The following is a 13,809-nucleotide window of genomic DNA, read 5'->3' on the forward strand; positions in this document are numbered from 1 at the left end:
CGCCCCTGCAAAAAGAAATATAACCCTCCCAGAAGAGATACCTATGGTAAAACACTTTAGATGTTTGGGAGTGGAAATATTCCCCACCATAAGACAAACGGTGAAGCACAATTACATAAAAATCCAAAACAAAATCAAAGACAACCTTGACAGGTGGTCAAAACTTAAAAACTCAGTACAGGCACGGATATCAATAGTTAAGATGGACGTACTACCTAGAATCAACTTCTTCAGCTCAATGCTACCGTTACCCCCTCCAGAGGGTTACTGGAAAAAATTACACTCCTCCACATACAAATTTATTTGGAATAACAAACCACCATGTATAAAAAGATCCACCGCACAGAGAAACAAAGCAGATGGTGGTATGGCATTTCCAGATTTTTTCCACTATTTTAAGGCGTACACTTTAAGACCATTGACAACATGGTTTGATCCCCAAGCATTAGTATCCTGGAGAAATTTAGAAGAAAATATAGTATCTCCACATAGACTGAAGGACATAGCATACACTAAATTATCAATTAAGCAATGCGAACGGAAATTTGTCCCCATAATTACTCATGTGATCCGGATATGGCGTGAAACACAAAAAAAATATTCTAACCCACATAAATGGCATAATCATACTCCCTTATTCAATAAAAATGCACTCTTGATTGGAAAACAACCTATAAGATTCCCTATATGGGAAAAGCAAGGCATACACTCATTAGGTGATGTGTTCAACAAACAGGGTTTTTGTAGTTATGAAGAAATACGCAAAAAAAATTATCTCACCGAGTCCACATGTTATTTTTACGCACAGTTATTGTTATGTTTGAAGGCTCACGGTGTTCCATTAAAGATACCAATTGAACACCACAGATACCACAAATTCTTCTATGAAAGAGAGACATCGAGAGGTTTTGTTTCAGATTTTTATCATCAATTACTAACGTCCTCGTATGAAACCCTCCACCTAGACTCAGTCTGGAGGAGGGATATACCAGACCTGGAAAAAGATTTTGATTGGCAAGAAACCTGGGCAAATGTTCGATTTACATCAAGGAACCCGGACCATCAACAAATCAATCTTAACTATATTCACAGGACATACTTGACTCCTATAAGACTGAACAGAATGGGTCTTAAACAAGACGCCAAATGCTCCTTATGCACAAATGGGGACGAGGGAACATTTATGCACATGTTCTGGGACTGCCCACCAGTTAAGATATTCTGGAAAGAGGTGACCCAGCAATTATCAATTTTCTTAACTCTGAATATACCTGTACCTCCTCTGTATTACTGCTGAATGATGTTTTTGAGTGTGCAGTACATCCACAGCTAAAGAGATTGGTTTTATCGGGTATCACAGTGGCTAAAAAGCTGATAGCATCACAATGGTTCCAACCGGAAAAAATTTGCCGAAAGGTCTGGATTATTACATATCTCGATGTGATTTATCAAGAAATATCTACAGCAAGAATTTTGGGTCTCAATGAATCCAAAATAACAGTGTGGTTAGAAGTGGTGGAGAGAATAAAAGCTAGCATATAATGGTAGTGTCTGGTTAGGAGCGAGGGATAATGGATGGATTATCCAATGGGGGGTCCGGGAGGGGGGGTACGAGCTAGAGCATTATGTGTGTAGGATAGCAGGTATTAGGGGTATATCCTGTATAATACATTTAACTAAATGGTGATTTCATTGGATGTGCACTGTTAATAATGCTTGTATATCTTATCGTGTGTTGTCATGTTTGTTTATATGTTTGTTTAAAAAATAATAAAAAAATAAAATACAAAAAAGGATTCATTTTCTTCATTCTTTTATTTGCTTTTAAAGCTCTTCATGACCTTGCCCCACCCTACCTCTCTGAGCTGTTGCAGGTCTATACACCCTCTCGCTCTCTCAGGTCAGCTGACCAGCTGCTCCTAGTAGTGCCTACAACTAGGCGTAAGCTCAGGGGGGACCGTGCCTTCTCCGTTGTCGCCCCCAAAATGTGGAACAAGCTGCCACTGCAGATTAGGTAGGCCTCATCACTGCCCCGTTTCAAAGGCCTCCTTAAGACCCACCTTTTCTCTCTGGCTTTCGACACCATGTAGCTTGTTGATTTTATGATCTTATTGTCTTACTGTGTTATTGTTGTATCGTTTTGTTACTGTGTCCTTTGCTTTTAAATATTTTTTAAGTACTCTGATCTATTTAAATTTGTATTCCTATGTTTACCTTTTTTTTCTCTTTTTTTTGGTACTCTTGTTTTTTTTTATCTATTTTTAGTGCTGCTTATAGTTTTTAATATGCTCCCTCTGTACAGCACTTTGTGCCCCTGTGGCTGTTAAAGTGCTTTATAAATAAAGTTGGATTGGATTGGATTGGATTCCCAACGACATCAGGTTGGATGGATTAAAATTTATGGATATCGCTAATAAAAGAAACCCTACTATACTCGTGGTTGGCGTCCAATGAGTTAATGACAAACGAAACACATCTAGGCTGATTACAAATAGAGACACCTGGGAGGGAAACATACTAACAACGAACTACAGGAAACTGAAACAAGGAACTGAAAGGAACTACAACTATGGAAAACAAGACAGGAACAAAATACAAGACACTGAGCAAAACAAGAATAATACTAAACAGAACACATTACAAAGAGACTAGACCAAGACAAGAGAAACATAATACAAGAAGACTAGGCCAAGACAAGAGAAACACAATACATGAAGACTAGACCAAGACAAGATAAACATAATACAAATAGACTAGATAGGTGATACCGGCATCATTCCATCATGTCATGTTTAAAAAAAAAAGAAATCATTCAATAGACCTTTCACTCAGGGGCGGAGCTAGGGGGTGGCTACCTGGGCTCAAGCCCCGGATGTATTCTGAAAAGCCCCGAATCTATTTAAAAATAAATAATTTTTTTTTTTTTTTTTTTTTTTTTTTACAATTCATCATTGTTACATGAAAATATGTTTGCACCAGATTTAGCAGAAGCTAATTTCCATCTGTGGTCTATCCAGCTGCTAACTGTATTTGAGTGAGTTAAGTCTTGGTGTTATGGTAGACTCAGACCTAAGCTTTAAATCACAATCAACAAGTTGACAAAAACTTAATTCTTCCACCTTAGAAACATAGCTAAAGTACGGCCATTTATAAATCAAAAGGACGCTGAAAACCAGATCCATGCCTTTATCTCAAGCCAACTCGACTCCTGTAATGCACTCCTTACCGGCCTCCCGATTAAATACGATGATAACTATTTTATTGCAATGCACTATTGCATTATTTTATTCTATTTTACTAACTATTTTATTGCACTGCACTATTTTACTTTGTATCAGTGAATCATAGACGCCTGGCCATAAGAGCATTCGGAGCATCTCTGCTCTCCCACTATTGAACTTGGGGGAGCAAAGGTATAATCTTGCTCCACCACTTTTTGATTATATTATATTATATGAAAAATATGATATACCCCCCCCCAATATATAAATCTAACCATAACTACGTTATGGTTAACTGAGTTTTATAGTGAAAAGAGCAGCTTTATTGGTCAAGATTGAAGGCTCTATATTGCAGGAAATTGCACGTACAGGTTAATTAAATTCAAATAAAATCTGTCGTGGAGGGGGTCGTGCCTGAGCCCCTCCAAACCACCCCTTGTCTGCCAATTTTTTTTTTTAAATTAAAAAAAAATAAAAAAAAAAAAAAAAAAAAGGGGGGGGCCCATCTGGACTAAGCCCCGGATCTCCTACAATCCTAAATCCGCCCCTGGTCTCACTATAGACCTCTCGCTATAGACATCTCACTATAGACTTCACTCTATAGACCTCTCTCTATAGACCTCTCACTATAGACATCTCACTATACACCTCTCTCTATAGACCTTTCACTATATACCTATAACTATAGACATCTCACTGTAGACCTCTCTATAAACCTCTCTATAGACCTCTCACTATAGACCTATCTATAGACCTCTTTCTTTAGACTTCTCACATATAGACCACTCACTATAGACCTCTCTCTATAGACCTCTCACTACAGACCCCTCTCTATAGACCTTTCACTATAGACCTCTCACTATAGACCTCTCACTATAGATCTATCTCTATAGACCTGTCACTATAGACCACTCTCTAGACTTCTCACTATAGACCTCTCACTATACAGTAGATCTATCTCTATCTCTAGAGACCTCTCACTATAGACCTATCTCTATATACCTCTCATTATAGACCTCTCACCATAGACCTATCTATAGACCTCTCACTATAGACTCTTTATAGACCTCTCACTATAGATGTATCTATATCAGGGGTTCAAACTTTTTTATACCACTGCCTCATTTTATTTCAGATTTTTTTTGGCGACCCCACACTTAACTTAATGTATCGCGTAATTTCAATGTGGAAATAAGGAATATCAAAATAAAAGCACACATTGTTGAACATGATTATGCATATTTATTAGAAAATTAAATTACAGCACTATGTTATCAATGAAATTAATGAATATTATCAACAAAAGTAACAGAATTGTTTCTGTATACACATTTATAAAATGAGGCATATTTAGCGAAGATATGTTGCCAGAACATGAAAAGAAAATGCGTCCACGTGCGCTTTGGCGGAGATCAGTTTCTACTCTGAATATCCGGCTCACAGAGGTATGTTGATGCGAAGGGGATACACTTTCTATGCGCAGCATTACACAACACTGGGTACTCGTTCCGGACTGATATCCAGAACTTTGCAAGGGCCTGTCCAGTGAACTTGACTTGACATGAAAGATCATTGAGCGCTTCCTGCTCAGACAGTGGGAGGCCTGCTACGTCGTACGTATGTGTAATGAATGGATCTTTGATCCAGTTGTCCAAATTGTCCGCACTCTCTCCGAAATTGTTCAATGAGCCCTTCTAGTGGCTACAGTCAGATGATGGGCTTCAAATATTTTTTTGCAACATTCTGTTCCTACAAAAAGCCACCAAGCAGAGTAAATACCCCCAGATCTCCACAAATGTCCCGGACTGAATGATTTTCCCAGTCCAACCCCGCACCTGCCTCCGCTCTCTCTCTCCTACTTCACACACACACACACACACACACACACACACACACACACACACACACACACACACACACACACACACACACACACACACACACACACACACACACACACACACATGGCCGCCTAGTTATAGTTGAAAGTGGGGGTGCAAGAATATTTTTTTTATTAAATTTTATTTTTTATTATAATTTTTTTTTTTTTTTTTTTTTTTGACAGGCAAGGGGTGGTTTGGAGGGGGTCCGGCACGAACCCCTACACGGCAGACTTTTTTTTAATTTAATGAACCTGTACGTGCAATTTCCTGCAATATAGAGCCTTCAATCTTGACCAATAAAGCTGCTCTTTTCACTATAAAACTCAGTTTATATTGCAGTATGATAGCCAATTACTATAATAATAATATATTATACTGTATATACACTGTATATTGATTTTTCGCTCATTCATTTTTATTAAATCAATCTCCTTTCAAATAGGCCAAGTTTTTAATAAGAAAGAGAAAAAAGATATATTTCCATTACCTGTAAATCTTGTGTCTCTTTCTCTCCTTCTCTGCCTCCTCCCTGAGTCTGCAGTGCACAATCATGACATCGATCTAAAAAAAAAAATAAAAAAAAAGTAAAAAAAAAAAATTGAGGCCCCTCGTCACTATAGGCCCACGGGCCGCGGCCGCCGTTAATCCGGCCCTGCTCGTCTGCCATATAGATAGCGATAGCGTTAACGTTTGGAAATGAAGTCAACGTCATCCAGCTCACACCACATATCTAGATAACGTTAGCTAGCGGCTAGCACTAAAGCTAACGCCAACCAGAGAGGGACACGTTATTATTATTTATTCGAGGAAACCGTATGACCAGATCGCAATTCGGGACTGTGAAACACTTTTATGTATTGCGTGGTAGAACCGTAGAAGTTCTACTACCACTCAATAGTAACTTATGTCTAACATAATCCTTTTATTTGAACAACTTACTGGAAAAGCCTGCCTGCCTGCCACCAATATTATGACACACTCTGTGGGCTTTGATATTTACACTGACTCCTGCAGCCAGACTGCAGCGCTGTGAGGCAGTGTGAGCCAAGGTCTACGCGCTGGAGATGGGAGGAACTTGATCAAACCATAATGGGGCAGGGGGGGGGGGGGGGGGGGTTCGCAATCTTTGGAAACTTAAAAACGTGTTATTAAGTGTCATTGCGTATTATTAATTTGATTGAAATTACGTAGTTATGGTTAGATTTATATATTGGGGGGGGGTATATCATATTTTTCATATGATCAAAAAGTGGTGGAGCAAGATCATATCCTTGCTCCCCCAAGTTCAATAGTGAGAGAGCAGCTGCTCCGCGTGCTCGTAAGGCCAGGCGCCTATGCACACACACACACACACACACACACACACACACACACACACACACACACACACACACACACACACACACACACACACACACACCTGCCTCCTCCTCTCTCTCTCTCTCGCTCTCTCTTTTCTCTCTCTCTCTCTCTCTCTCTCTCTCTCTCTCTCTCTCTCTCTCTCTCTCTCTCTCTCTCTCTCTCTCTCTCTCTCTCTCTCTCTCTCTCTCTGTCTCTCTCCCCTCCTACCTCACACACACCTGCCTTATCTCTCTCCCATCCTACCTCACACACACACACACACCTACCCCATCTCTCCCCTCCTACCTCTCTCACACACACACACACACACACACACACACACACACACACACACACACACACACACACACACACACACACACACACACGCACACACACGCACACACACACACACACACACACACACACACACACACACACACACACACACACACACACACACACACACACACACACACACCTGCCTCATCTCTCTCCCCTCCTACCTCACATGTACCCAAGGCTGGTTATCACATCTGGCAATGGTTGGTATTTTATATACTTGTCCTGGAAAGCCTGGTCCATGTACAGGTCAAAGGGACCTGCCTGGAAAGAAAACATTAGGAACTTATTCACCCACACAAGGACTGAGGACTCACACACCCCCGCCCTCTCCCCTCTCTCTCACACACACACACACTCTCCCAGCTCTCTTTCCCTCTTGCCCCTTCATCATAACTCTCACCCCCCATCATATCTCTCTCTATATCTTCCCTACCTCACACACACATTCAGGCCTGTATCCCCATCTCATTCCTCGCATTCACCAACTCTTTCTTTTCCATGTAAATATAATCACCTATGCTGTTCACTTTGGTTCCTGCCACCAACATCAAACCAGTTCCCTCTTCACAGTGGTTTATTCTATTGTAGCCTAGTTTATTTAATCCCGGTCCTCTTCGCAACTTGTGTTACCGGTTGAAAAGTGACCGTCAGATGACGATTGTTGCTACAATGTTGCAGGTGGCAGGTTGACCGTTTCATACACAGATATTGTGCGGACCCGTAAAACTGCAAGCAGCCTGACCATTTTATGGGTAAATACTGTGGGGATTTGGTTAAATGTGCAAGCTGTTTGGCTGAATTAGTGTTTATTCTTGCGATTATGGAATTATGTAAATCCTAGAGGGTCTGTATAACGCTATGTTATCTGCATTGTATTATGGATGGGTTGAGGCTACTTTCACTGAGAAATTGAAGTCTGCTTGTTCTAGCCCTATCTGCCACTTACTAACGGTGTTGATCACACTGTAGAGTCCTTTCTCATCACAATCCATGCTGTTCCTTGTACTAGCTCTGGATAGTTAGCCACACACCAATACAAAATAAATGGGGTAAAGCTCCTGTCAGTACAAGCTGACTGAAGACAACTGAAATCTACTTTGTATGCACTGTGGAATAGATAGAATAATAGCCACAAAGTCTTCACAGCGTCACAAATAATATTAAAATATGAAAATGATTCGGTTACCTCATCTGGGTCTAGTGGTGTCTGATTATAGAGACGTAATTGAAAATGGATATGGACGCCGCAGCAGCTATCAGTGAATGAAGTCGATGGTTTATTAGTTAATTATAAAATGGGTAGCTCAAATCAAGCAATCTGATTGGGGCATAGCTGTGGTATAATAACCATATACCACGGCTATGACGTCTAATTACTTTGCACAATTCAGTATCACTCTGGGTCTGAAAACAACTGATTGATACTACTTCACTGGAAGTCATCCTCTCTTGACCCTATTGGCTGGAGGATTGATACTACTTCACTGGAAGTCATCCTCTCTTGACCCTATTGGCTGGAGGATTGATACTACTTCACTGGAAGTCATCCTCTCCTCCATCCCATGAAGCTTAGATCAGAGATGTTATTAATTTTAGTCAATTAGAAAAGATTAAATCCACACTGCGATACGGTTACATTTCTCACAGTATTACAGACCCTCTTTAAATATAGCACATCGAAGTGTCCTTGAGCAAGACACTTACTGTAACTTCCTAACTGCTCCCAATGAGCATGTCGGCACCTTGCATGGTTGCCTCCGCCGTGAATGTGTGAATGGGTGAATGTGAGGCATGAGTTGTAAAGCACATTGGATAAAAGCGCTACAGTATATAAATGCAGTCCGTTTACCATACATTTTTTCTTGTAATGTTGCTCCTTTGATTACCCAAAACTATTCGCAGTCAGTATTATGCAATTTGCACACTTTGAGAAAATAAAATGTATTATAGTTTTCTAAATTGTCCTTTTTGTAACCTCTGTTTCTACCATGTGATGTTTGTATGCCAGTGCTTTGTTTGTATGTTTTAAAAGGAAAGTCAAGGTAGACCGCGCTCTCAGTATATGACACTGGGTGCTGAAATCCCGAGGATTATGGAAGAAAGCAGGAGGCCGGACCAGCACTCTCAGATTAAAAAAAAATAATTAATTGCAGCCTATAGAACAGACATGTTTCGGAACAGGTGTTCCTTCTTCAGTGTTAATAGGCTAGCAATGGTAGCTTGTAAAGGTGGGAGCTATATACCATGTGGGCAGGAAGTGACATCATTGAGGTGAGCTTGGGAATGCTAGTCAACTTTGATATAATATATATATATATATATATTAAGGCTGTCAATATATTAAAATATTTAATATGATTAATCGCATGATTGTCCATAGTTAATCATGATTAATCGCAAATTAATCGCATATTTTTTATCTGTTCTAAATCTACCTTAACACATCCACAGCCGGAAACGCTTTAAAACGCTATTGCCCACCATGCTTTGACCGCCAGACCACGCTGTACAGCGATATTGAGATCAATATTTCATTTTTTCGCAATGGCATTCATAATTCATATATACACCTCCGGCGCTGCAGCTGGACCCTACGGCTCAATACAACGACGGCTCAATACCGCCACCTGGTGGATGGTCGGGCGAATTACACTGGTAAACAGGATATGGCTGCTGTGCGTCGATTAAATTCATCCGGCTGTCAGATATTGTCGCAAGGCTCCCGACAGACACTATAGTACATATATCGATCGCTTTATAAACTTAATAATCAATATGATTTCGGCGTTTATTGCGACATACAAACGGACGTAGGCGATCGACATCCTATACCTGGCATCTTTCAGCGCCAGTCTCATTGACGCATGGTAAGAGGACGCTGACGCTATTTTCAGCCCAATTGTTCATTCATTTCACTGCAAACCGATCTGATCAATATATCACCCATACTACATAAAGCATTTACTGACGATCACGGAATTATAAACGACCCCCCCCCCTTTCATCCGTGCATGATGACGCATAACGTATAGGATCATATACAGTTGAATTTTTTAATATAGCGTGTATCGGGAATAAACGGCAATTGATAATCTATATATGCGTTTATGCCTATAACTCACGTTCTATGAATTACTGCAGAAAACGATAAAAACATACTTATATTCTAGAAGGTATTTTTGTATGAATCTATGAATGAAAAAGTATAACGTTCCTACATCCTGAACAATAGATAATTGATGTTGAATGGGCCATAGTAATATCAATTTAGCAATACAATTAAAAAAGTTATAGCCCTGCAAAGAAGGTGAACATCTCCATAGGCTTAGAGTGGTGGCAGACTGGCTATATTGATGGATATAACCAGTGGCAGGGAATGTGTTAAACAGATATTTTTCAAGTTTTAATACTCTTATGAACATGAGAGTCGACAAATGCTTGCTTTATGAAACAAATTCATGTTTATTTATTGCCACAATGAGAAATACTGTCCAGAATCTTCAAGTAACTAAGATGTGCAATTGCAAAAGCTTCACTGGGGTCTTCAGGTGGGCACCCTCCTTCATTGGTGTTTCGTTGACAGGCCCAGGACACCTCCGAAGGGCTCAACGGCAACACCTGGTGTCCCAGGTGTGCCCCCCTCTGCTTTTACCCCTCAATGGTCATTTTGCAGCCCAGTTGGGGTCCTTTCTCTTAATCCATAGCCATCTGCTGCTTCGTTCGGCAGCCTCTGACAGTGTTTTGACAGCTTGTCGGAACGCCTGTCCTCGCACTCCCATCCCCTTAAGAAGCTTGGTTGTGGACATGGCAACAAATCCTCTAGATCCAACCTCAACCGGAAGCACCTGGGCACACCAGCCGCGTTGTTCTGCCTCGGCTGCTATGTCGGAGTACTTCAGTCGTTTACGTTCATATGCTTCACCAACTGCAGCCTCCCATGGTACAGTTAGTTCCACAATGAATACAGACTTCTGGGAGGTTGACCACAAGACCAGGTCCGGCCTGAGGTTAGTTGTAATGATCTCAGGCGGAAAGATTCGTTTCTGGTCCAAGTCAACCTGCATTCTCCAGTCCCGGGCAGTGTCCAGGAGGGTTGCCTCCACTCTTGCAGATGGCTTTGCTGGGAGCTGTCCTGCTCTTACAAAATAAGTGGTGTTTGAGTGTCTAGGCAGGGGGGGAGGGAGGGTATTGTTGGTAGTTCTCCTTCCTTCCAGGTTGATTGCCAGTTGTCTTAGGACCTGGTTGTGTCTCCAGGTGTAGCGCCCTTGGGACAAACTGGTTTTGCAGCCGGTGAGGATGTGCCTCAGTGTTGCGGGGGTTTTGCAAAGCGCACAAAAAGGATCTTCTCCAAACCACTGGTTTAGGTTCTTGGGCGTGGGGAGAACATCATAGGTGGCTCTGATGATGAATCTGATTTGGCTTCCTTCCATCTCCCAAAGATCCTTCCATGTGAGCTTACGATGCTCCAGGTTTTCCCAGCTAGTCCATTGGCCCTGTTTGGACTGTGAGACTGCCTTTGTGCATCTGTCTGCCTCCTCTTGTTGCCGAACCTGAGCCACCACCAGCTTTCTCCTCTGGGTTGATGTTGCCTTGTGCCATGTGGGTCGACTTGTCCCAAGTCCAAACCCACCTCTTCCATGCTGCACCTGTCCTACAATGTCTCCATGCCTGAGAGCAGATTTTGCTTGCTGTACGGCCTCAGATGGGATCCATTTCCTCCCAGTTGCCAGTCTGGGAGCAGCCGCTCGGATCACTTCATTTTGAGACTCGGTCAGGGTCATGTTCAGCCTCACTTTGGTGCATTTAAACTCCTCTATGAGGCTAGAGACAGGCAATTCCATGGCCCCGTGTCCATACAAGCCGATGTTGCTGAGGCAACGCGGGAGGCCAAGCCACTTCTTGATGTATGAACTGACTGTCCTCTCCAGCTTCTCGACTTTGGTCATGGGGATCTCGTAGACCGTTAGAGGCCACATCAGGCGGGGGATCAATCCAAACTGCAGGCACCAGAGTTTCAGCTTTCCAGGAAGCAAGGTCTTGTCTATGCTGACAAGGCCTTTGATGGTTTCTTCCCTCAGCTTATCACTCTGGTCTGAGTCTTTGAGGCTTGCGTTGTACCATCGCCCTAGGCTCTTGACTGGCAGTTCTGACACCAAAGGAATGGGTGTATCCTTGATGTGGAACCTCTGGTCCACGAGTTTTCCTTTGACGATGGATATGCTCCTGGATTTGCTGGGTTTGAACTTCATCCGTGCCCATGTAATGTTGGCATGAAGCTTTCCCAGCAGACGTTTGGTGCATGCTATGGTTGAGGTCAAGGTGGTCATGTCATCCATGTAGGCGCGAATAGGAGGTAGACGCTGTCCAGATTGCAGACGTTCTCCTCCCACAACCCACTTGGAAGCTCGAATGACCACTTCCATTGCCATGGTGAAGGCTAGTGGGGAGATAGTACATCCAGCCATTATTCCCACTTCCAAAGATTGCCATGATGTTGTGTATTCTGTTGTTTTTATACAGAATTGCAGATCTTGGAAGTAATTTCTCACCAGGTTTGTGATGGTATTTGAGATGTGGAAGAAGTTGAAGGCTGTCCAGATGAGAGAATGGGGGATGGATCCAAAAGCGTTGGCTAGGTCCAGGAATAAGACGTGCAGGTCTCTTCCTTCCCTTTTGGCAGATTGGATTTGGTGCCATATCATGCTTGTATGTTCCAAGCATCCTGAGAAACCAGGAATGCCGGCTTTCTGCACAGATGTGTCAATCAAGTTGTTTTGCTTCAGGTATGTTGTCATCCTTTTAGCAACAATGCTAAAGAAGACCTTCCCTTCAACATTCAGCAGGTTGATCTGCCGGAATTGATCGATGTTTGAGGCATCCTTCTCCTTGGGAATTAGCACTCCCGTGCTATTCGCCACGCTTTTGGGATGGTTTGCTTTGTCCACATCACCTTCATTTGCCTCCACAGATAGTGTAAGATATTTGGGGAGTTTTATACAGCCGGTATGGAACTCCATTTGGTCCTGGAGCTGAAGCTGCTCTTGCCTTCCTCACTGCTTCCTCAACCTCCCTCCACCTTGGAGGACAGTCATCCAGCTGGTGTTCTGGTTGAGGAATTGGTGGCATGTCTGGTGGTAGTTCCCTCTGTTCATATCTTTTGCTGTTTGTATGAGTTGTTTTCAGATGGTCCTCAAACTCCCTCTTTGGCACCTTAAGTGACCCGCTCTTTTCCTTTGTGAAGAGTCCTTTCACAAATCTGAAGGGATCCTTGTAGAAGGATGTTCTCGCTCTTTCCTTCCTCTTGGGTCGAGTCCTGAGGTTTTCAGCTCTCCGCAGTCTTCCCAGGTGTCCCTTCAGGTTCTGTTTGCAGGAGGTGATGCCCATTCTTTCCTCCAATGAGGCTCTCTTCCATTGCTTCCTCAAGTCCCTTCTCTCTTTGACAAGGCGCTGGATTTCTTGCTGCCTTCTGGACTTGGGAGGGGTTGTTGGTGTCATGTCCTTCTTCCTGTCTCTTTTGTTCCGAACCTTTCTGCTCCATAGAAGTAGATCAGATCGCTCATTTTATCCAGTTTCTTTTCCACTGTTCCTTTGATTCCGTCCAGGATTTGATCAGGTCTGCATCGATTGTCGCCCACTCTTTCTTGCTGCTGGACTTTGGCCACTTCACATGAGGTCTGTGGCCTTGCATGGTCTTCTCCAAAGAAGGTTGCAAGTGACTTGGTTCCAAGTTCTCTGATGTGCTTGAATTACTTTCAGCCACTGGGGTACTGATGCTCGGTGGACTGTGGGTTAAATCCGCCGCTGAGCTTCACTCGCCTGACTGACCTTTCTCTCAGAAGATAATGGTCAATGCGAGGTCCCGGCCTCACTTTCTTCAAGCACTTCATCCGCCCTTGATGTATTCGTAGGCCTCTGATGGATGTTACCTTGGACCAGCCACAGCTACATACTCTGTGCTCCTGTCCTTCAGTTGATGTGCCGATTATCTGGTTCGTCGTCATGTTCATTCCAGGGTCATA

This window comes from Notolepis coatsorum, assembly GCF_963971535.1.
Source record: "Notolepis coatsorum genome assembly, chromosome: 2".
Classification (NCBI taxonomy): Eukaryota; Metazoa; Chordata; class Actinopteri; order Aulopiformes; family Paralepididae; genus Notolepis; species Notolepis coatsorum.